The sequence below is a fragment of the Triturus cristatus genome, chromosome 3_2, assembly GCF_964204655.1.
Source record: "Triturus cristatus chromosome 3_2, aTriCri1.1, whole genome shotgun sequence".
Taxonomy (NCBI): Eukaryota; Metazoa; Chordata; class Amphibia; order Caudata; family Salamandridae; genus Triturus; species Triturus cristatus.
Window position 1 is genome coordinate 517,498,103 of NC_140584.1, and position 24,316 is coordinate 517,522,418.

Sequence of the window (24,316 nt, forward strand, 5' to 3'; positions counted from 1 at the left end):
ACCAACCTATGCACTAGTTCATGAGCTGATACAGACTATCACTTCTGATTACAGCCATTAATTTTGATTTTAACCTAGAGAAGGGAACCCACTAAATAAAAATATTATTAGGGTACTTTAGCTCACCCACATTTACACTAACTACACCTGAGAGCCCATACACGTACACCCTTGCTTCACATATGGCAAAAAAAACAAAAGATCTCCAGAAAAGAGCCCCTTTGTGGGTGCCAGTCATACACTGCAGAGCTGGCCAGACGAGGGGTATGCTCTATGATGAAGCATGATGTCCTTCTGGGTATGTGAGGGTTCTTGCTCCTGAGTATTGAGATGCCCCCCATCTGGATCCTCAGCTCAGGTTTTGGAGCATTTATGCACGTTTTGTCCTTTAGCTTAATTTTTTATAGCCTCTGCTTTCAGAAGTGACCGTCTTCTCCATTCGCCTGCTCACAGAGACCACACCATCCTCAAGGTCAGAGACTCGTTCCTCCGCCGCGTCAAGCCTAGTGCCATGCTGCACTCCAAACGTTCCCCCATGCAGTCCAGTTGTTCAGCCTGGGTGTCGAAACAGGCGTTGGTGGTGCTGAATCCCGCTTGTAGGTCTACAGTAAAAGCCACAGTACTCCCTTGTGGATCAGTGACCTGAGTCGTGCCGGGGCAGTACTTCGCATCAGATAGGAAGTCGGACTTTGCGGTTGCCGTGGCATGGTAAAGGTGAGCTCATGCTGTTTTGGGTCTCCCGACTCATGGCGATCAGTCCACAGAGCACACAGCGTTGATGGCTGAGGCAGGAGCTGTGCCCGCCATGCTTGTGAAAGGAGTAGTTGTGGTAGAGGGGGTACCACGTGTACCCAAAGGCCAAAGCAAGGCCCAGACTGTGCTTGATCCTGCAGGTGTCAGTGGGAGGATGCAGGTAGGGGCTTGAGGCAGAGAACAATGGAAGTAGATGGGACCGGCGTTGAGTAGCTCAGACACCACCCAGCCCCTCACACACAATGGGAAGTGCGAGCTGGGGAGGGGGTACAAGGAAAGCAAGCATGTCTTCGAAGAGCAGTATATGGTTTGGCTGAAAGGTAGGGGAGACCTCGAGGTGCAGGACCCAACCAGTTTACAGAGGCTTCCCAGTAGTGTGGCAGTGGCTAAACAGTGGGTGGCAGCCGGCTCAGGGGCTAAAGGAAGATCACAAAGGGGGGCAAGCAGTGTACTCACAGGCAGGATCTTCCTCATGATCCAACACCAATGCAGAGGAGGTGGGAGTCTCCACCGTCTCCTAGAACCAAGCGTGTTGTGCAAGTCAGAGGGTAAACCCGCTCCGGTGAGCATAAACAGACTGCAGGGTACCCTCGAGCCGTTGCAGCGCCGGCCGTCAGGTGTCAGGATACTCCGCAACAAAGTGGCGGAATGAGAGCAAAGGAGGAGGTGGCATCACCCACGAGCCATACCGTCAAGGCGCGAATGAAGTCCAATCAAGGAGGCAAAGGGTCCAACATAGCCCATGCGCAGGAAGGCTCAGACAGAGTCTGCAGAGGCCCAATGCACGCCGATGGATCCCCAAGGTGACCGCGGCCGGCAGGAGGTGTAGCTAGGAGGCAGGGAGGCCGGCGCAGGCTCCAGGGCGAGACGGGGGAAGCACAGATGGAGGGCCCAGTGAGGTTCCTTAGCCTCTAGGCTAGGCCTCTCCTAACCATCTCCAAACTACAGCTCTATGGCTATTCATCGTGGCAGCAGCTGGCATAAATCAGCTCCACCGGTGAAAGGGGATCAGCATCTTGTCCCTCTGATGGTTAGGGATTGCTTGGAATACAGTAACCCAAAGATGATGACTATTGGCACCGGAGCTTGTCTGCCCTATGCCTATTTCGGTCAACGGCATGGCCATGCCCCTCGCTCTCTTTGGTATCATTGACTCATTGCTTCGATTGATGAAGATTTTACAGTGTCTTGAATGCTCTTCAGGAAGACATGACTACTGTAATACGTGTGCAGAGTTTTAAATACTTTTTGTTAATATTGTAATAGTAGGATACAATACTTATTTTATACATTGCGAGTAGTGGTACAGTTGTTTACAATGATGGTTTCATGTGCCATTATCTCACAATTTTTGCTTAGCAGTGTCCAAAGATATTTGTATCTTGATCCGGGATTTGCAGCTGTTTTTGTTAAGAAGTCTTCCCGACTACTCGTCCTAATTTTGACCACTTTGTTCCTCTTGAACAGTCGGCTGTTATTAAACTTCTCTCCGAGATTCGTTCTGGATCTCCGCTTGATCCTTGCCCTGCATCGGTTCTGAGACTGGCTCCGGATATCATCGGAGAGGCCTTAACCCCATTGTTTCGGTTTATTTTTCTATCTGGTTGCTTTCCCACTCTCTGGAAAACTGCTTCAGTTCTTCCCCTACTAAAAAAACCCAACCTGGATCCAAAAGACCCGAGCAGCTATAGGCCCATTTCTCGTCTTCCCTTTCCAGGCAAAATGATAGAGAAAAATATGAATAATCAATTAAGCCAATTTTTGCAACTGAGTTCGTCCTTGGATCCCACACAGTTTGGGTTCCGTGCTGATCATAGCACCGAGCTCTCACTGCTGAAGTCCACCAATGAGATCAGAGAGGCCCTGGATCAGGGTGGAGCTGCCATTCTCATTCTTTTAGATCTGTCGGCCGCATTTGATACGGTCCATCATCAAGTTCTGATGGACCGTCTTGACAGTGGTAGGGGTTGGAGGTAAGGCATGGGATCTTTTAAAATCCTTTCTGACTGACAGATCACAAACGGTGGATCTCGACAGATATAGCTCTAGGCCTTTTGCTCTTCCTTGTGGTGTCCCTCAGGGGTCATCACTTAGCCCTACATTATTTAATCTTTATGTCACCCCGTTGGCCACTTTGGTTAAATCTTTTAATTTCCAGTTGTCATCGTATGCTGACGACACACAAATTGTGCTGTCCATCAAAAAAGGGGCAGAAGCTGAAACAGCCTCCAAATGCCATAATTGTATCCAGGCTATTGCTACCTGGATGAAAGCAAACTGCCTTAAGCTTAATGCGGAAAAGACCGAGGTTGTACTCTTCGGGAATATCACCAATCTTTGGACCCCTGACTGGTGGCCGACGTCTATGGGGAAGCTTCCTGTTCCAGTCACTAAAGCGAAAAACCTCGGGGTGATTGTAGATGCAAAATTGTCCTTTGAAGATCAGGTTAGCAGGGTTGTCTCTTCTTGTTCCTTCACTCTTAAACTTCTGTGGAAAATTTGATCTTTTCTCCCAGAAGACTGCCTAAGAATTGCAGTGACGGCACTTATCCTCTCACGGCTGGATTATTGCAATGGTCTTTTCATCAACATTCAAAAGAAACATCTTTCCAGACTCCAGACCATGCAAAATGCTGCGGCCAGACTCCTTACTGGTATCCCCAGATTTACCTCAGTAAAGGATGGAATTAGATCTCTACACTGGCTTCCGGTAGCGGCACGAATTCAGTTCAAGGCACTATGTCTAGTCTTTAAAGCCCTTAACGGCATTGGCCCAGACTTTTTAAAACAATCCATTCAATGGTATGTGCCAGGCAGAACTCTGCGATCAATGCAGTTTAAACTCGCCATCCTTCCTCGCTACCGCAAACTTAGCTGGGGTGGCAGAAGTTTTTCTCACTGTGCCATCAAGGCCTGGAATGGCCTTCCCTTTCATCTTAGGAATTCCTCGGAACTGCTTGCCTTCAGAAAGGGGCTAAAGACTTGGCTTTTCTCATAAACTCTTTGTGTTTTACTCAGCTGTTTGGGCAGAAAGTGCATAGCGCCAGGACACCTCAGGGTAACAGTGCGCTTTAGAAATCTTGTTAACATTAACATTAACATTAACTACCGTATGCTGGGGATTTTTTTTCTCTTCCAGAATAATGAAACTGATGAGATTAAACATCCAGCTCTTTTAAAAATATATCATCTGTTCGGGCTGATGACAGTTTTTTTTTCTTCTGCCAACGCCCTCTAATTTAGATTTTTTCCCCCAGTTACTCATTTCTTTCTCTATACAATGTATGGCCATTGAAGACCAGACCCAAAGATGCAAATCTGTATTGCAATGTTTTCTTGCAGGGGCTCGAGTACAGTTCCAGAAAACAACACTTGGTATTGTGTTGTGTCATGGTTTCTTCTGTTTTACGTAGCCTTCTCACCACCACTTCCCTATATTCTCCTATTTTACCACATTTTCACGTCGTTTATACTAGATAATCACCTGAAGTGTTAAATTTGGGAAAAGCATCTGACTTGCTTTGGTATATTTTATTGAGGACCATTTTAGGTGCAATAGATTCTGAATAAGTATTTCCATTGTAATAAATGAAATATTTCCTTACTGGAGCTAGCTTTTTGATAATTTATTGCAACTTCCTATTGCTTGTTAGTTAGTGAGCTTTGCAAGCTCACTTTCAATTATGTGCATGGCCATTCATCTGCTAGGGCTTTATATATGGCCGAAATATAACGTCCTGATCCAGTAGTGAGGTTAATGTCTGTGATTTCAGAGGTCTGTTCCAGAATTGTGGCCAGAGAACCCTCCTCTTTCATGTTAGTCTGGCATAAAATAGGAACTGCTCTGGCTATATTTGGTGTCCGTCTTTCATTTTATCAAATGGTTTCATTTTTTCCGTCTGTACTTAAGGCTCCTATCTTAATGCACCCGGCCTAAGTTAAACCTGCATGGCCAACTTTTTTCTCTGGCACATTTACCTCAGAGTAGAGCCACATGATTGTCTTTATGGGGGCGGTTGGAGGGCTACCCTTAGTACAGAGCACGGCCTATTTGCCCAGATGAACTATGAGCACTCTGATTCTTGAATCTGGACCAGGGTGTCTTCACTATTGTGAAAAGAAAGCTGCAAGCTACTTGGTAAAGTTAAAAGAATATCGACAGCTCTTTCATAAAATGTTGTGGCTGTGATTAGTCAGCTTTTCCTTGAACCAAGATTGGCAGACATTCCAATAAGTTATGATTCAAAATGTACATGTTTTGTAGGTTTGCACAGGTGTTTGAATACAACACCGATAGAATGCTGAAATTATCAAAACTGAAATAGCTCTTCCAAAAACACGCTGTGAAAAATATGTAAAGCATTGTGTAATATTTTCTGGAAGAGAATCAGCGAATTTTATTGGTTAGTACACTGCACAATTTAGAGGAACATATTGCTGCACTAGAAGTGGCGTCTGTAAGATCCCTGCAAGGTCTTTGATATAACATCTATGATCCATTTGAAACAAAACATTGAATGTTTAAATAGCTGTCCATATATTCTCTCAATCTGTTTTGTTGTAAACAGTGTTTTAATAGTAGTATGTTTTTTTTCTAGGTTGATCCTGGATATCTTAGATACCAAATGTTAATCAATCATTCAGAAATAAACCTTCTTTCACAATGGAAAAGCAGAGCTCATTTCATCTGACCTACAAATCATCTCTCAAGTAAATACTTAAGTAAGTATTCAAATACACCTGTATACATTATTTTTTAACATAAAGTAACAAACTGTTATACATAAAAATAGAACTCCAGGACTTGTATAGATAAAAAAATGTTTCACACAATTCTTTTGCAGGGCCTAAGGGCACGATCCATACAAAATACTGTGTACCTGTGTGTTAATTAGTTGTGCAAAAAGTAGGTTTTTTTCTTTTTAATAATGAGAAAACCACTTACCACTACGCAAATCGGACAGTACGTTGTTGGATGGAGATGAAGGGAGGTGCTGAGGGACTTGCCATATTTTATAAACTTCCACAAAATTGTATCTTTAAATTCAAAAACTTTTGCAGGACTTTCAAATAAGCCTCCAAACCCTTTCTCTCCTTGTAATAGTGACGTTGCCTTCAGCCATAGTTCATATGTCCCTGTATAAGAAAGAGAAGGGGGGAACATCCTAAGGGGCCGATTCCAATTTCGTCCAGAAGGGCTCCGAACGATGGTCGGAGCCCTTCCGACCGAATCGGAACATGTCAGCCCGATTCTTTTCCGACAGCCATTCCGATGGGCTCGGTCGGAAAGGAATCCGACTCAGATTTCTGGATGGCTGACGACATGCTCGGAGAGCCCGTCCGCGGTCCGGAAATCCCTCAGTACTCCCCCGGCTGCCTATTTACGACCAAGGGAGTACGATGGCAGTTTGTCACTGCCTTTTCGTGCCAGTCTTTCTGGCACGAAAAGGCGGTCGGAAACTGTCTTTGGGGGCCCCAAGTAGGGCCCCCATGGGTGCGAGGCTGCCGAATGGCAGCCTGGGGGCACCTATGGTGCCCCTCTGTGGATCCCTGCACCCGGTGGCAGGCACCTCGGGGTGCCGGCCACAGGGTGCAGGGATTATTATTTGGGATCTTGTAAAGCGCGAACTGTCGCCAATTACAGGCATCCTGGCGCTGACAGAGTCTGAGGAAGAAAGAAGACCACAGAAGACGAAAGGCTAGCCAGGGAACAGCCACGTTTTTACCTTTTTTCTAAAAGGCAAAAGTTCATCAATGTGTCTGATCTCATTGGGAAGGGTGTTCCAGAGTCTAGCAGCGGTGACCTCAAAAGATCTGCCTCCGGATCTGACCTTCTTGAAACTGGGAATGACCACCAGTTTGGCATCCGAAGATCGGAGAAGTCTAGTAGGGACGTACCACGTAAATTTAGATTGAAGAGGGACAGGGCCAGAGCCATGGAGGGCCCTAAACACAATACAGAGGGCCTTAAATTGCACTCTCTGTCTAAGAGGGAGCCAGTGCAGTTGTGCCAAGGCGGATAGTCCATGGGATCTCCTCGGAAGCCCCAGGGCTAGTTTTGCAGCCGCAGATTGGACTCTTTGGAGCCTGTCTAATAGGTACTCCGGGGCCCCTAACAGGAGGGCATTGCAGTAGTCCAACCTGCTCAAGATGGTACATCTAACTATTTGGGCGCGCGCCTGGGTGGGCAAGAGGGGCAGAACTTTCCTTAGCGAGCGCAGGATGGCAAAGCAGCAGGCAGAGGTTTTCTGGACATGTGTCTCCATGCTGAGCTTGTGATCAAGCATGACCCCCAAGTTACGGACCGAGTCTACAGGTTGTACATTAGAGGCTGTTTCCGGGGGCCAGAAGTTGCTAGGAAACGAACAGGGAATCCTCGAGCCACTATTAAAAAGCACCTCAGTTTTCCCTGCATTAAACTGGAGAGAATTGTTCTTCAACCATCTTGAGGTCTCCCGCAGGCAGTTGTGAAAGGTCTCTATGGAGATGGAGTCTTCTCCTTCCAGAGAGAGAATCATCTGCGTGTCATCTGCGTAGTTGATGGTTTTAATGCCGAAGCTTTTGATCAAAAGAATTAGTGGCCTAAGGTAGACATTAAAAAGTATTGGGCTGATAGCAGAGCCCTGTGGGACACCGTGCGCCACCGGAGAGAAAGCAGATTGAAAAGGAGGTAGAGATACTGCTTGTTGCCTGTCCTGCAGAAAAGAGTGGAACCACTGCAGAGCCGTATCCCTCACTCCTGCCTCCCATAAGCGTCTCAGTAAAATCCCATGATTCACCGTGTCAAAGGCGGCAGACATATCGAGCAGTATCAGAAATGATGCCTGACTTCTGTCTGCTCGCCTTTGTAGTTCGTTCATGGCGATAACCAGGGCTGTTTCGGTTCCGTGCGCAGGCCGGAATCCAAATTGGTCTCTGTCTAGTAATAGATGATGCTCCAGATGGTGGGAGAGGGTGTTACTGACCACCCGTTCCACTATCTTAGCAGGGAACGGCAGTAGTGAGATGGGCCTGTAATTTTTCGAACAGTCAGGGTCAAGGGAGGGTTTTTTCAGCAACGGGGAGACTAAAGCTTGTTTCCAGAGGGCAGGGACACTGCCAGTCAGCAGAGATTGCTGACAGATTAAATGGAGCGGGGGGAAAAGTTCTGCTTCACACTCTTTCCAGATTTTAGGGGGTATTGGGTCCAATGGGGACCCAGACACAATCCCTCTAGCTATCTTGGTAAAGATTTCAAAAGTTAGCGGTGGAAACCTGCAAAGGAGTTCTTCTGGGGACCGATGCATGATTAGTGCTTGATTCTCCAGAGTACCGGTGTTCATAGAAAAGGGATTACCTGCAATAGGAGAAATATCCAGTTCGTTAAGGATAAGTTCAATTTTCTCCTTGAAGAAGAAGGCCAAATTGTCACAGAGGTTCTGGGAAGGGACGATCAGGTTTTTACAAGACTCCGGGTTGGTGACGCTATTTAAGATGCTGAAGATACTCCTGGAATTTTTAGTAGTATTACAGATCAAGGAGGAGTAGTAGTCGGCTTTCGACTTTTTAATGAGAGTTTTGTACGCGTGGACCTTGGTTTTCCACGTGTCTTTACAAGTTATATTATACTCACGTCTCCAACTTCTCTCAGCTTGTTTACATTCAAGCTTTAATTGTTTTAGGTCAGAGTTAAACCAGGGAGCAGAGTCTTTGCCCCTACAGGTCCGGGTTTTGAGGGGGGCGTGGGTGTCGACCACCCTAGAAATATGAGAGGCAAGGGAATTGTAGTTGTCGGTTGTGCTTTTATTTGCATCAAAGATTTGTTGTAAATGGAACATTTCGCCCAAAGAGATATCACGTGAGAGAGCCCTCCAATCTCTGCATTTGATTACCTTAATCGGTGCCGGTACTTTGTAAGGGTCAGTTGTCTTATGAAGACAAAATTTAACCAGTGAGTGGTCAGTCCAATCCATTGGAAGAATATCTCCCATTACCACTAAGTCAGGTGCCGCAAAGATCAAATCAAGCAGATGACCGGATTTATGGGTAGCCTTGAAGGTCAGCTGCGAGAGGCCAAAGCTGTCGCAGGTAGAAAGTACATTCTTAAAAGCTACGTCAAGGGTACCGTTCTGCCATAGATTGAAATCGCCAAGTATAAACAGTTTCTGATGAGATAAGGCGATATTGGTTAAGGTGTTAATTAAGGCTTGTTGCTGCTGAAGGCTGAAAGCTCCCGGTGGACGATAGCACAGAATCCCTGTAATGCTGTTTCCAGCGGGGGTCTGAATTGAAAGTCCTAGTAACTCAGTGCCCAAAATAGGGTCAAGAGTAAGGATTTTAATGCTACAAGAGGCTCTGAAAATGACTCCCACACCTCCGCCTCTGCCAGTAGACCTAGGGAGGTGGAGACATTTAAACCCTGGAGGGCATGCAAATCCCGGATCAACCAAGCAGTCAGGACGTGTCCATGTTTCTGTCATGAAAAGGATGTCAAGTTCATGAGAATCAATCAGGAGTTGGATCTCTGTGTAGTGTTTGGGCAGAGACCTGACGTTTAGTAGCCCACAGTGAAAAACATTGTCACTTAGTACATCAGCTCGGGTAAGGGAGGAGGGTAGGAGGGACAGTGTTCCTTTGTTGACACCCTGAATACCTATTTGAATGAGCTCCTCTCTGGAATAGGGAGGCCTATTTGGGAGCGGAGCCTGGTATAAAGGGTCAAAACCGGCAGCATGAGGGGCCCAAGGCCCTACCTTGGCGCGGACGGGATGAACTGCACCCCTGCTTTTCACAATGCAAGCATGCATTCCGCTCGGAATGCATGCTTGCATTGGGAAGTATACGAGTGCGACCGAACACTGTTCGATCGCATCGTACTTGCAGGGCCGTAACCGGCGACAGCAGGTCGGTCGGTCGGTTACGGCTCCTGACCGATGTCGGACGGACCCGAGTCCGTCCGACATCGGAATCGGCCCCAATGGGATAGGCTAAGGAGTTTTTCCACTCCTTGAAGAAAAAACATAAACTGTACTGTAAATATATGCCAAAAACTGGTCATTATTAAAGGGTCAGAGGGCAGTCATATGGCTAGTAGATTTATTCATGGAAATGTATGTATATCACACAGTTTTGAGTGTAACCCTTAGAATTCCGTTAATGGCCTAGGTATAGTTGTACATCAATGTCCCTAGGCTTAATTTTGTTTTGTGACAGGGATGCTAATTCACTGATATTTGTAGTTCTGATAGAATGGGAGCGGGTCTTTTGCAAAAGGAAGCTAAGGTATGCATAATGGATTGATTTCAATCAATTTTTTCTTTTCAGTTCTACACATATTTTGTTAGAATGTCAGCCACTCATTGAAGCAGTGATCTTTACTACTGTTTACCGCCAATTCAATAGTCAACCCTATATTTTCCAAAAATAGATATTATCATGGTATCCAAAATTTGTCTTTGATTAGTCATTTTCCATATGCGATAGTTACTTGTCAGGATTTTTTTTTTCATAAAGTTGTCATGAAAGATCACCCTTTTTCAAAAAGCTAAACTAGGCGAACCTTTTCTTTTTAATTGCAAAGTTCTGCGGGGGCTATTCACCAAGGCACCTTCCAGTATGTAAAGTAGTACGCTTGTAGTACTTCTTTACACTCTGTTAGACCTGTCAGCCCTTTGGGTGGTCCCTCCTCATCATTATTTATTTTGTCCCACTTTTGCCTCAAACCCTGTTAGAATTTTTCCTTTTTGGGAACCACCAGACTTTTTAGTATTGATGCAGATTCAGGGAGCCATTTTATCTACCCCTGGAACTTCTGTCTGAGGGCCTGAAACACAAAATGGTGGCCACCCATTGTCACCTGTGACATCACTGGAACCTACCAGCACCTTCCAGAACATTTCAGAACCCTGTGACAGTTGGAGGCGGTTTAGAATGTTGGGAAGCTAAGTCACGGTTGGCAGTTGGAGTTGGCAGTTGGCACCTGACTGGTGAAGAGAGAGGAGCACAGAACTGAAGGAGGAAGGAGTGAGGCAACAGGGGTGGAAACTTGTGCCTGGAGTGGGGTCCAGAAACCCACCCTTGATACTAGTCCCTGCTGACTGAGCCCAGCCTGGAGCCCTGTGTGGGAGAAAGCAAGAGGAACCATCTTAAGGACCTGGACAGCAGGAACAGGCCTTAAAAGTAAAGAACAGCAAGTTCCTGACCTGGTTACTGGTAACTTCTTGAAGTCCGACGTCGAGAAGCCTGGAGACCTGGAGCCCGAGGTGGAGAAGCGGCGCTGACTGGAAAGCAGACGTCGTACCCGGAGCCGCCAGAGGTCGAGAGAGGGTGCCGACGGAGGTCGTGGAGAGTACCAGAGGTCGAGGAGGAAGTCACCCGAGGTCGAGTGAGCGGCGTCGACGGGGGAGTGAAGTCCGCCCTCCGGAGTTGCCAGAGACCGAGGTGAAGCGTGTCGGAGGTCGGGAGTGGAGATCGCACTCCGGAGTCGCCGGAACCTGAAGAGAATCGTGCCGGAGGTCGGGAGTGGAGGTCGCACTCCGGAGTCGCCGGAACCTGAGGAAAGGAGCACCGGAGGTCAGGAGTGGAGATCGCACTCCGGAGCCGCCGGAAGTCGACATCGAGCCAAGGCCGCCCGACGTCATCGAACCGGAGCCGCCCGAAGTCGACATCGAGCCAAGACTGCCCGACGTCATCGAACCGGAGGTCGACATCGAGCCGAGGCCGCCGACATCGAACCGGAACCGCCTACCGACGTCGTCAAGAACTGACATTGCGCCGAGGCCGCCGACATCGAACCGGAACCGCCTCACGGCGTCGACACGACTCCAGCGGCGTCGGAGCTTCATAAAAAGGGCAGTAAGTGGAATAGAGGGTGCCTAAGGCCCTGTGGAGCCCTAAGAGACCATCCTAGAGGCTAGAGAGGTGCTGGAACCAGCTTGATAGTGCCAGGGGTGAGCTGAGACTAATACAGAGGGGTTGTGTAGTGTGGGAGAGCCAGATCTCTAGTTTCCCCCTTGATCTACCTCAGTTTAGGCCTCAACCTTGTCCAAGCCAAGTAGTACACCCCTCAGGTCATCCAAAACTCTACAAGCTGGGATTGGGTCAAATCATCCCATAGTACCTCAGGAATGTGAACTGATTTTCAAGTGTCACTGTTGGCTTTTATTATTTATTGAGAGCACTGTATTTATTGAATTCATCCTATTTATTGCCTCACAGTATTTATTGCCTCACAGTATTTATTGTTTCACAGTATTTATTGTCGCACAGTATTTATTGTCTCGCAGTATTTATTGCCTCATAATATTTAATTGCCTTTTATGTAATGCACTTATATTTATGCCTGGATTATTTATGATCTACCTTATTTATTGAATCGTTGAAGTATTATTTATTTGACGTACCCTTCCACAGGAAAAGCCTTGTGTACTGTGATTGTATTATTATTTATTTAATCAGCAACTAAGAGAAAAGAAGATAAAGAGATATATTTTCAGTATAATTTTTAAGGTGTAGAGTCGTTTTTGGAACGGATGCACGCATAGTTATTGTGTGGGTATGACGTATGCTTAGCACGGTGCCTGACCCCTGACCACTCGAGCCAAGCTACCACAGTGTATGTCTGGGAGAACACCACCACCCTTCCGGTGTGGGAGTGTTTTTCTAACACACTCCCTTACATGCTTTTGCGAATTTGGCCCAGTGAGAAATTGGGTTGTTGGTTGAGAGGGAGTTAAACCCTGCTCAAGCAATAGCCACGATTCCCGTCAGGGTGAACCACTAAAGTCACTACATTTACAGGTACTTAAAACTCTGGTAGCTGGATACACAAGCTGTCAGGCTTAACTTGGAAGGAATGTGTAAAGTATTTATGCAGAACACAAACAGTAATAAAGTGGAAACACAACATAAGAAAAATCCCACACCAATTTAGAAAAATGAAGTAAAATGGTATAAATTATTTGACACCAAAACAACCAGTAGAATCAGAGATATGCAATTTAAAGAATTAGGTAAAATAGTGCCTAAAGCACAAAGTGTCAACTGTGGTTATCTGGTCGCACCAGACTGGGACAAAGTCACAAATTCAGGCAGACTGCAATGGAGCATGGACCGGATACAGGGCCTAAGCTACTCCTGCTGAGTAATGTACCTTAAATTCTGGTTGCAGTGGTGTGCATTTGTGCGTTGGAGATGCGTTGCCTTGCAGCGGTTTATGAAGAGCTGTTGGGCTCCGAAGCGAAGCTGCGAGGAGTTACATTGCGCTGCATCAGTTCTGCTGAATACCAAAGCTGGGTTGGCAGGGAGCCTTTAACCCCACTTTTAGAGTCCAGGACTGAAGGGGCACCACTTGAGGGGATTCAGTCCCAAAGCAGATAGATTCCAGGTGCAGAGTTCAAAATGTATGTATGAGCAGGAATTGAAAGATTGAGGTTGCCGGGGTTTCTATTAGGTATATGGGCCTAAGTCCAGCAAAAGCCACAAGATGCCAACGATTTGATGCTGCAATTCAAACTTCCAGAAATTGCATGGTGTTGCAAATATAATTTACAAATTTGGGTTGGATCACTGACACAATATCAAAATCAACAATATTGTGTAACACAAATATTGTGTCAAAAATATTGTTTACACAAAAATATTGTGTCCCTCAATTATTTTAGACTATATATAAAATATGCTTACACAATAAAGTCATAAAAGTATAAACGATGTATTAAGATAAAATATATTAATTCATGTACACAATAAACATAATATAAAACATTGAAGAATCCCAAATACACATATACAAAAAATATTGTAAAAATAGTATAAACATTAAAATAAAATAAAATATATTAATGCTATAAACTCTATTTAACCAACATTATTTAAAATTTTGGAGTCTCAGAATATGAAATATACTATTCCCACTCTAGTTCATGCAACGGTAGGGAGAGATTTGGACATTGTAGGCATACAACTTACTATTCCCACTCCAGTCTGTGTAACAGTAGGGAAAGTGTTGGGTTGCAGAGGGGTGACATTTACTATTGCCACTCCAGTCAGTGCAACACTAGGGAAAATGTTGGACCTTTGAGGGCTAAATTGTACTATTCCCACTCCAATCTGAGAAATGGTTGGGAAACCATTGGATTTTGGAGGGGTGAGGTTTACCATTCCCGCTTCAAACAGCGCAGTAGTAAGGAAAGTGTCAGATTGCAAATAAGTTAATTTTACTGTTCCTATTGTAGCCTAAAGAAGCAAGGGAAAGTTTTTCCCTTCAAACACATTACATATAGAAGTAACGCCATGAATGTAGAAAACATCTCAAACTCTTGATATAAACATTAATAATGAACATATTTATATACATGTACATAGATATACATGTTTAAAAAATAAATTTACATAATTACAGTTCATTAAAATAATTATCAATTAATAAAAATGTGTTATTCATTTGTTAATTAACTTTGCAACCTATACCCTTACAAACCTAGCTGCCCACACCTACAATGTCCCTTAAAAAAATAAGTATTCCATAATTTACATTTATTAAATGATTAACCATTAAAAATTGTTAATTATTACTTCATTTACTTCCCACCCCGACCCCTACAAACCAGTTAAATAATTAACTAAAAATATATTAATTATTTAACTTCCTATCCTAGACCTCTACAAACCTAGCAGCCTCCAACTAAAATGTAACTTAAAACAACAAGTGTTCCATAATTTGCCTAATAAATATTAAGTAATTAACCATTAAAAATGGTTAATTATTACTTCATTCATCTCCCACCCTTTACCTCTACATACCTAACAGCGTAAAATAACATATAATGAAAATAAATCAGTGGTACATAATAAATATCAATCATATAGTTAAATAATGTTTTAAGTAATTCATAATTATTATTAGCTAAGTAACTTTCTACCCTAGCCACATATAAACCTAACAACCCACTACAGCATTATAAATTACTATGCAAAATGTAATACATTTTAACTCACTAAAACTAACTTTATATAAACAATAGCAACAAATAAAATTAAGATATTAATTAAAACATTCAAATAACTTAGGATGGCTGTGCAATACATATGTGCAAGTAAATGTCTTGTAAATATATTTTCGTTAGAAAATCTCCTTGAGATATGTAAGGGATATTGTATTGAAGACCACTCATCTTGAAGTGAATAGTGGGGATATTTATTTGTTGAGATCCTTCAGATCTATATTCATGGGGAACTCCCCTGAAAACTTCAGGACCAAAAAACTCTTGAATACCAACCTATCCCCGATTGCTCTTGAGGAGCCTGAACAATAGGCTTCTTTTGGATCAAGGACACAGTACTCTCCAACATCGCCTTCCGCTTGATCTTATTGATTGGACCAATAGTTTTCACCACTATATTATTGAAAATAATATTATTAAAAACAATATAACTTATCCCAAAAAAAGCATATTCTCGTCAATGATATTTGTGCATCACGATATTTGTGTATCACAATGCATCGTTCTTGACTTTATTGAGATTCCAAGTATGCAGACTCCCTGGTGATTGCTGTCTAATTGTAGTGTGCAAGACTTTTCTTCTCTTGTCAGTGAAGCCCCTGTATCAGTGTTTGGGGTTTATGGCACTCTTCTGGGAATACATCCCAGACACGCCCTCCCAGGACTTGTAAACTTCCACTTTTCCATAAAATATCTCGGCATATTGGACGATTGGTATATCATGGACAGCCTGAGGGAACAAGCCTCTCAAAGGTGCTGTGTTTCCGACTATTAAAAGTCTGACCTCAGGAAAGCTTAACTTAGGTGGACAGTGCCAAAGGCCTGACCCAAGGCAGCTATGTATTCTGCTCTGCTAAGCCCCACTTGTCTAGGCACAAACATGGCTGTGAACTGAACAAGATGGTACGTCTAATTAGTAATGTATTAGGAGGAGATAGAGGATGCAGAGCTCTGCTTGTTTTATTCCAGATTGTTGGAAGAACAGGACAGAAGATAAAGGCAGCAACCTGCCAATGTTTGTGATCCCTTACACACATGCAAAGGCACACCTACCCCGTACAACCCCTTACTTATTGAAAGGGAATTCCCCATTTGGCAAAGTTCTATTGGAGATTTGTTCTGACTGCCTTTAGGCACTTTCTAAAAGCCACGTTTACTAAAGTCATAAAATTTCAAACCTAAAATTACTTCATATATTTTAGGTTTGGAATTTTATGGCTTACTCTTCAAAAAAATAAAGTAGATTGAAGCCAAGTATCCTTGAATTACATTCCCTTTCATGATGAATGAAACTCTAGAGATTGTATTTTTCGAAACAATGCTGTACGTTTTGAAGCTGCCATGGCAACGTTTTTAAGTGGGAAGGTGTGCTGGAATGGAGTTGGCATGCCTGTGTGACTAAATTAATGGTTATTCTAGTTTTGAAAAAAATAGTCTTTAGAGTGTTATATTTACCATGAAATTGAATCATTTCAAACCTATTGGTGTGTAAAGTTGCGAATCGTGTTACTAGTAAATTCACAGGATTTTTTTTAACGTGTAATTTTGCAAAACTCGTGAAGATTAAAAGAGAAAACGAAAATGGAAGCTCCATCGGTCATTTTCGGCCACAAGAAACTGTTCTGCTGCAGTGAGTAGGTGGACTGGTGCTTCATGTAAACTGTCACCATTGGAGCCAGCAGCCCTGGTTATTCTTTGACCCATTTCTGACACTTGACAGTTCCCTAGAAATTCCCCCGTTATAGTTAGGTCAGCTAACTATAACTCGCGCCCCCGCAATGCACTGCTGATGATGTCACATATTACATCACTCATGACATGGTCAGTGACATCACTGATGACATCACTGATGACATCTCAAATGACATCACTGATGACATCATCCAGTGACTGTGTGTTTCTATAAAGTTTAAATATGTTTTATATATATAGGGAAAGGCCTATGGAAGAATGAGTGGGTGTATAAGTGTGTGAATGGATGATTTAGTAGATGCGTGACTGACTATAAGTGAGTGATTAAATCTATGTAACTGCGGACTAGTGACTAAACTGTGTGAATGTCTGTATCTGTCTGTTTGTTGGTGTTTAAGCAGCTGCATGGGTTTGTGAACAGCTACATGAGTGTCTATATGGGTTATTGATTGGTTGTCTAAGTATCTGTATGGGTGCCTGAGTGTTTGAGTGTGTGTGACTGCATAGATGTGTGAGTTGGTGATTCAGTGGGTGCATGGTTTTAAGAGTGCAACTGTGATGGACTGTATGGGTGGGTGAGTGTATGTATGGTTGTGTTAGTGAGTGAATATATATTTCATTAGTCCATGTGTAAAATACTACATATGTGAACGGCAGTATATATGTATGTTGGAGTACAGAAATAACTATAACTGAGAGTGTGTGATAGTGTGAGTGGCTGTATGGATGAGTGTATGCTTGTATCATTGATTGTATAAGACCATAACAATTTGCTAGTATTTGTATGAGTATTTGAGCTTGTTCGTGTATAATTGTATAGGTGAGTAAATGGCAGTGTGATTAATTACTTGGATGACTGAGTATATGTGTGAGTAACTCTGTGGATGAATAGCGGTGTGGGAGTGTCTATATAGGTGTATGAGTGCATATGATAGTCCTGTACTGAATGACCATAAGTATGAGTGAATGTACAATGAGTGAGTGGATGAGTGTTTAGACCTAAGAGTCAGTGATGGGGTATGTACTTATTGGTGTTGGATTGTCTATGGTTTTTAGAGTGGCAGTATGTAATTTAGAGTGGGTGTATGAAAGGTTATATTAGGGTGTGACAAGAAGCATCAAATGATCACATGAATGACATCATCAGTGATGTCATCAGTGATGTCATTTGAGATGTCATCAGTGATGTCATCAGTGATCTCACTGGCCATGTCATGAGTGATGTAATATGTGACATCATCAGCAGTGCATTGCGAGGGCGCGAGTTATAGTTAGCTGAACTAACTATAACAGGGGAATTTCTAGCGTTTTGTACGAGGGAAATGTCCAGCTAACTATAACACCCCTGAAACCTATGGTTTTTTCACTGAATTTCTAAGGTTTTTTAAATGCCAATTCCTAACTATAACGTGCATGAAACCTATGGTTTTTTCAGTGAATTTCAAAGGTTTTTTAAATGCTAATTCCTATCTATAACTTATCTCTAAAGCTATGATGTTTATTGATTTTCATTGGATTTCTAAATGTTTCTATTTCAGTGTGTCAATTCCTTTAAATATGCTTTTCTAAATATTTTTTACCATTTTTTTTACTTATTATTACAATTCTTTTAAAAATGTAAAAATATTATTTGTTTTTCGTTTAAATTTTTTTTTTTTCCTGCTTTCGAATGTTGACAGACACTTGACAGCCAATTAGCATTCAGCGCTTGATCGGAAGGGTGCGCGCTCGGTTCGCAGAGGGTGCGCTCAGGGTGCGCATTGGGTGCGCGGATCCTCCGAGGCGATAGATATATCTATCTTTTTTACTCTAATTTTCTCAGGAACTACTGAACGGATTTACACCATTTATGCAAAAGGCACGGATCTGAACTAAGGACTACCTCTTTGCCAAATTTGGTGTAATTCCGTTCAGCAGTTCGGGCTGTAGCTGCGTCAACAGGTCCTATGGGAAATTGCATGGGGAAAACGCGTTTTGGGACTCCCCTTTTTTCTCGGCCCCTGCTTGACGAATCACCACAAAACTTTCAGGATAGGAGCGGACCGGAGCTGGCCAAAAGTTTGGAAAATTTCACGAAGATTCGTCAACCGGCGCCAGACTTATTGGGAATAGAATGTTGCGGATTTTCTATGGAAAATAGGTCCTAACTATAACTATCTACTGGCGACCACCAGTAGATAATGTGTGTGTGTGTGTGTGTGTATATATATATGTGTGTGTGTGTGTGTGTGTGTGTGTGTATATATATATATATATATATATAACAAAACCGCAAGAACAGCGTAAACGCTGTGAAGCCTTCCCCTCACTCACTTATGATGGTGGTCCGCAGCGAGGTGGCAATCCTCTATTTCTGACAACAACTCTGTAATTCTCCTCTTACTCGAACCAACAGCAGCCTCGGACACCTTTTAGCTTCCAAACAGTCCTTATTGGAGCAGCGAACAAACGACCAACTCAACGCGTTCCGGGATAAAACCCTTGCTCACGAGTATAGCGTTGATCAACCAGGAAGTGTTTTTTAACTAATCATGTGATTACAAAAGGGTAAACAGTGAAAACATACTCCGTGGTTTTCGTTTACTTCACGAAACCGCTGTGTTTTTTCAACATAACTTTACAAATAATTTTCATGACATTACGTTTGTCAAGGCTGGTAGCAGACCTCAAATTTAACTGGTTGTGTACATTACTGCCATAATGCTAAGACATTTAACATGTGTGATATTTAGATATCACCCAAGTGGGCATAATGTCCGAATACGTTCAAGTTCATAGGTAAAGAACGCCCAATTTCGGGTTAACAATGCACATTCGCTCTGAAACGTGGCTTCAGTGAAAATTCAAAATACCACCTTCAGCAATTAAATAACTTCCAAGTGACCCATAGTACCTCTTAATTATAACACTTCTTGATCTTCAACACTGAAAATTACATTAATTAAAACCATTTTTTACATCAGTTATAAACATACAGTGGCTGCCGACTTTCAATTCAACAGTGCGGAAACCACCTGATGACAGTAAAGTAATGAATGTGCCTATGTTATTACCCCAAATGTACTGCCAATTCTTCATCACAATTGTGGCTTATAGGGGCCAGAGTTCTATACTGGATTATAAGTTTAGATTCTAGACGTCTAAGATCCTGGACCCTATTGCCTCCTCTTTCATTACTATTTACTGAGTCGAGAACACAAAAGCTAAGTAAATCACTGTTCTGACTGTGGTGACTTGCAAAGTGGCGTGCTATAGGGTACTGTTTGTCGCCATGTTTAATGGCGCGCAAATGTTCTAAAATCCTGATTTTAGCTTTATGAATGGTACTTCCAATGTATGCTTTTTTACATGGGCAAAATAAAGCATAAAATGCAAAATCTGTATTGCATGTGGTGTGTTTCAAAATTCTGTAAGGCTTGTTCTCTGGGGAAAGTATACATTCTTTGCAATTTTTACTGTGTTTGCATGCTTTGCACTTTCTGCATGTATAAAAGCCTTGTACTCCTAGGGTGTTAACATGTGTGGGTTCTATAGCTCTGCACAGCGTATCTTTCAGTGATTTTGCTTTTCTGTACGTAATCTGCGGAAAAGTTTCAACATTCATTGATAGGTCTTTGTCTGTGTGTAGTACCGGCCAAAATTTATTGAGGCTTTTTCGTACCTTATGAGCTTGATTGTTGCAGGTAGTGATGAACCTGATTTTATCAATTTCTTCAACGTTTTCGTTGACTTTATCAAACAACAATGATTCTCTAGGTCTTTTGGCCACTTCTGCTTTTGCTTTGTTAATTTGTGTGAGCAGTCCTGTTCTTGGCCTGACCTCCAGCGAGTGCGTTCCACCGGAGCGGCAACTCTTTCAAATTACATTTGTGTGGCCAAGCCCAGACCACGGCTACGCACCACCACGAGACCCAAGTGGGTCCGCAGCAATGCACTTGCTATGCACCGCGGAGCTGGAGGGGCCCCTTTGAATTTCCAGGACGCTTTGCAGAACTTTGTTTGTCCCATGAGGAAATTGCAACACGTCTTAAAGGCCAGCACCCACATGGGTATTATAATTAGGACTTCCAGTCCCATCATGCAGCAGTGTTACTCACCTGATTTAACATGAGGTTTGAAATATGCAAAATAAAGAAGGGACTGCCTTTTAAAACTGCTGTTGCCTCGCACTGTGTTTTAGTCTGCCCAGAAGAAGGGCGGTGTCCCGAAACGCGTAGGCAGCGTTTGCGTGTGGGGAGAAGATTTGTGTGAGCAGTCCTGTTCTTGGCCTGACCTCCAGCGAGTGCGTTCCACCGGAGCGGCAACTCTTTCAAATTACATTTGTGTGGCCAAGCCCAGGCCACGGCTACGCACCACCACGAGACCCGAGTGGGTCCGCAGCAATGCACTTGCTATGCACCGCGGAGCTGGAGGGGCCCCTTTGAATTTCCAGGACGCTTTGCAGAACTTTGTTTGTCCCATGAGGAAATTGCAACACGTCTTAAAGGCCAGCACCCACATGGGTATTATAATTAGGACTTCCAGTCCCATCATGCAGCAGTGTTACTCACCTGATTTAACATGAGGTTTGAAATATGCAAAATAAAGAAGGGACTGCCTTTCAAAACTGCTGTTGCCTCGCACTGTGTTTTAGTCTGCCCAGAAGAAGGGAGGTGTCCCGAAACGCGTAGGCAGCGTTTGCGTGTGGGGAGAAGATTTGTGTGAGCAGTCCTGTTCTTGGCCTGACCTCCAGCGAGTGCGTTCCACCGGAGCGGCAACTCTTTCAAATTACATATATATATATATATATATACACACACACATATATATATTATAACAAATACATAAATGGGTTATAATTAACTGGTAAGTTTTTACAACACATATACCTTTACCATACATGCCTTAACATCGCAAATTTTGTTGTAAAGGCATATGTGTGGTATAGACTTGCTTATAGGGAGTGTTTCAGTTATTGTAATGACCGCGTTATAAAGCCATGCGTGGTAATGGCTTGCGGAGTTCAGTGAATCATCCCAACCTCACATGTCAACTCTGCTATTACGGCTCTTGACGTTGCTTCCGCGGATGGGGCCTCTGTTGGAATGATTGTTAGATGCAGAGAAGGCCTTCGACCGGGTTTCTTGGCCATTCCTCTTAGTTATGGGGGCCTCAGGATTTGGCCCGCCTTTTAAATCTAGGGTTCACTAACTTTATTGTGGCTTGAAAGCTAGGATTTGCAGCTCTGGCTCACTTTCGGACCCTGTTGAAATCTTCTGAATCAACCAGCAGGGCTATCCTTTATCACCTCAGCTGTTCATGCTATTTATCAAGCCATATATTCATGCTCTTAAACTGTGCATGGGTATTCACTCACTGCACATACATCGATTTGATGTGACAGTCCTTGCTTATGAAGATGATGGCAGTAATAACTCCTACCCCAGCACGGCTTTTAGTGCAGTGGAGGCGGTCGCACAGTATAAGCTCAACCTCGATAAAACACAGGTTCCGTCTAATACTATCCATGATAAGAGGTGAGTATATTTGGCTACCTATCTGGGGGTAGAATTGTCTTTACGAGTGAAGGATATCATTGAATACAAATATGGGAAAATTCATCAACAATCAATCGCGTTCAAGAACAAGTGTAACCATCTATATCTTGGTCTGATTAGGCAGTGTAATCTCATTAAAGTGATTATTCTTCCCCAATATTTATATATTTTTAGATGGATCTTCCTCTCTCTTTGTACTGCTTTCTTTAATAAGTTTGAAGCCTGTTGGTAGAAGTTCATTTGGAGTTCTAAGAAAGAAATCCAGTTGTAGGATACAGCTATTTCCACAACCCTGTGATAAAGGTGAGGTCTTCATCCCAACACTGCGGCTGTAGTATCTGGTTACTTTAGTGTTGTGACTTTGGCTGGTTATGGACATGGATGTTGGATTGTATATTTATGAATGATCTACCTCTATGGGACTCCATTGCCCCCTGTATTGGCATGATCGACACTGTCAACTTTAAGAGGACCCGTATCAAGCCTCTGAGGGTGTTCCATCTAATTCAGGGGTATCCTAAAATTGTATTTCCAGACGCCACCCTATTTAATCCATTTACGTATCTGGGATACACCCTTCTCTGTATCCAACATAGCTTCCGGAAGAGCTGGGAGGCAGCTAAACTGTACACTTTAGGACAAATGTTTGAGGGTGATGTACATTTTCCCCTTGCGACTTTGTAGCAATGGTTTTCTCTTCATGTATTGGTTTCTTTAGGTATTTACAAATCCGACTTTTCATAACTGGCATCAGAAAAGATGAGATTGGTTGCCTGCAAAATATTCTTTTATATTTTCTAATGAGAGCTCCTGAGAAGGGGAACATTAGCCTAGCCTATAAGTTCATTCTTTCGGCTGCGATGGAGCAATGGGTTGATCTCTTCCAGCTAAGAGAAGATGAATGGAGCAGGCTTCTTGGTATATAAGTGACTGAGGATGATATGAGGGTTAGTAACTCTCTTGCGCAGAGTGTCCTCAATGTCTCTCTAATAAAGGCTCATCATATCAAATGAATTCATGACTTTTATTATATCCCCATTGTTTATTCATCATGAAGCTTAGAAGGGATAAGAAGTGCTTTATGTGTGGGGCTGATGGGGCAAATGCAGTTCATATCTTTGTTGATTGCCCAGTGCTATGTAATTACTGGGCTTTTATTTTTGGGACAGTTAACAGCATCTTTCACGTTGATATTGCGTGGGATTCTAAATTAATTATGTTGGGGCACTCACCTGCTATCATACCAAATATTGTGGGGTTATATTTGTTTTTGTCTTGTTCTGGCACAATATTGTTTATTAAGCGGGGCTCCAAGTCTCTGGGTATGGTGTCATATCATTTTGAATACATGTTCTTAGGAACTTTCTTTGTCAGAGAACGATGCTCGAAGGAGGCTGAAAGGATTTGGGACCCAATCAAACTTTGAATGGGTCAGACTCTGTCTGGCCGAAACACCATTTCTTTTCTATGATGGTTACACTTGGGCCACAAATGACCGCTTTGGTGCGACGCTTCCTTTATTAGTATTGTTTTGATATATTTCTGCTTGTATATACCAGATCCTGTTGATATTACTTCCTCAGATGTTATTTTGCTCTTTAGTGTGGATAATGTTCTCCAATAAAAAAAAAGACAACCTCCTCTCAGCTCGCCACTGTATATAAAAACAAATCCATCTTCGATGACCGCTCAGCGTATCAGTAAACTATGCATATACCACAGGACGTTATTCAGATTTATCATTTAACCATATCAGACATTCCCAAGTGTCCCCACTCCTGCCTACGTATTGTTTGCAATTGGAAGACTCTGATAATGATGATGGGCATTTTGGACTGGCTTATAGTCCTACCCAATCACATGTAAAGTGCCAAGACGATGATGACGACAAGGAAAATGGGAGATTACTTTCTCCAAGACAGAGTGAAGTCTCGATCTGAACTCTATGATGCTTTTGAAGAACCATATTCTTTTGAGGAGCCCTGTGATGAGCAACCTCATTATCAGGAGGATACGATACAAGTGCCACTAGCATTAATGACCGCTCTCCAAACGATGTTGGCAGACTATCATAGAAGATTACCCAAGACAAGTGCACTGGCAATCCTGCACCAGCAGGATTCTCCGAAGCTTTGCTTCTTCTCCGTGTACTCCTCGATTGCAACAACTGGGAAATAGTCTGATGGTGCAGCAACTTCATTCTGAGCCACAAATTGCACCTCCAATCACTATTCATGATGATTATGTATATAGTGATGGAGATGAGGAACAGTCTGAAGAGGGTGTATAACCCATGATCATCATTTACAGAACAAGAATGGGATGATTAAATCACCCCACTTTCTGCTTCAC

General features: G+C 43.1%; 1 protein-coding gene across 5 annotated transcripts in view; it reads left to right on the forward strand.

The window, feature by feature from the left end:
* The window catches only part of BMAL1 (basic helix-loop-helix ARNT like 1), a 503,136-nt gene that overhangs the window by 119,822 nt on the left and 358,998 nt on the right, over positions 1-24,316 (forward strand). For all 5 annotated transcript variants that reach the window (XM_085648206.1, XM_085648207.1, XM_085648208.1 and 2 more), the window contains exon 2: positions 5,352-5,475. The gene's annotated coding sequence lies outside the window, so the exon portion shown is untranslated. The remainder of the gene's footprint in view (positions 1-5,351; positions 5,476-24,316) is intronic.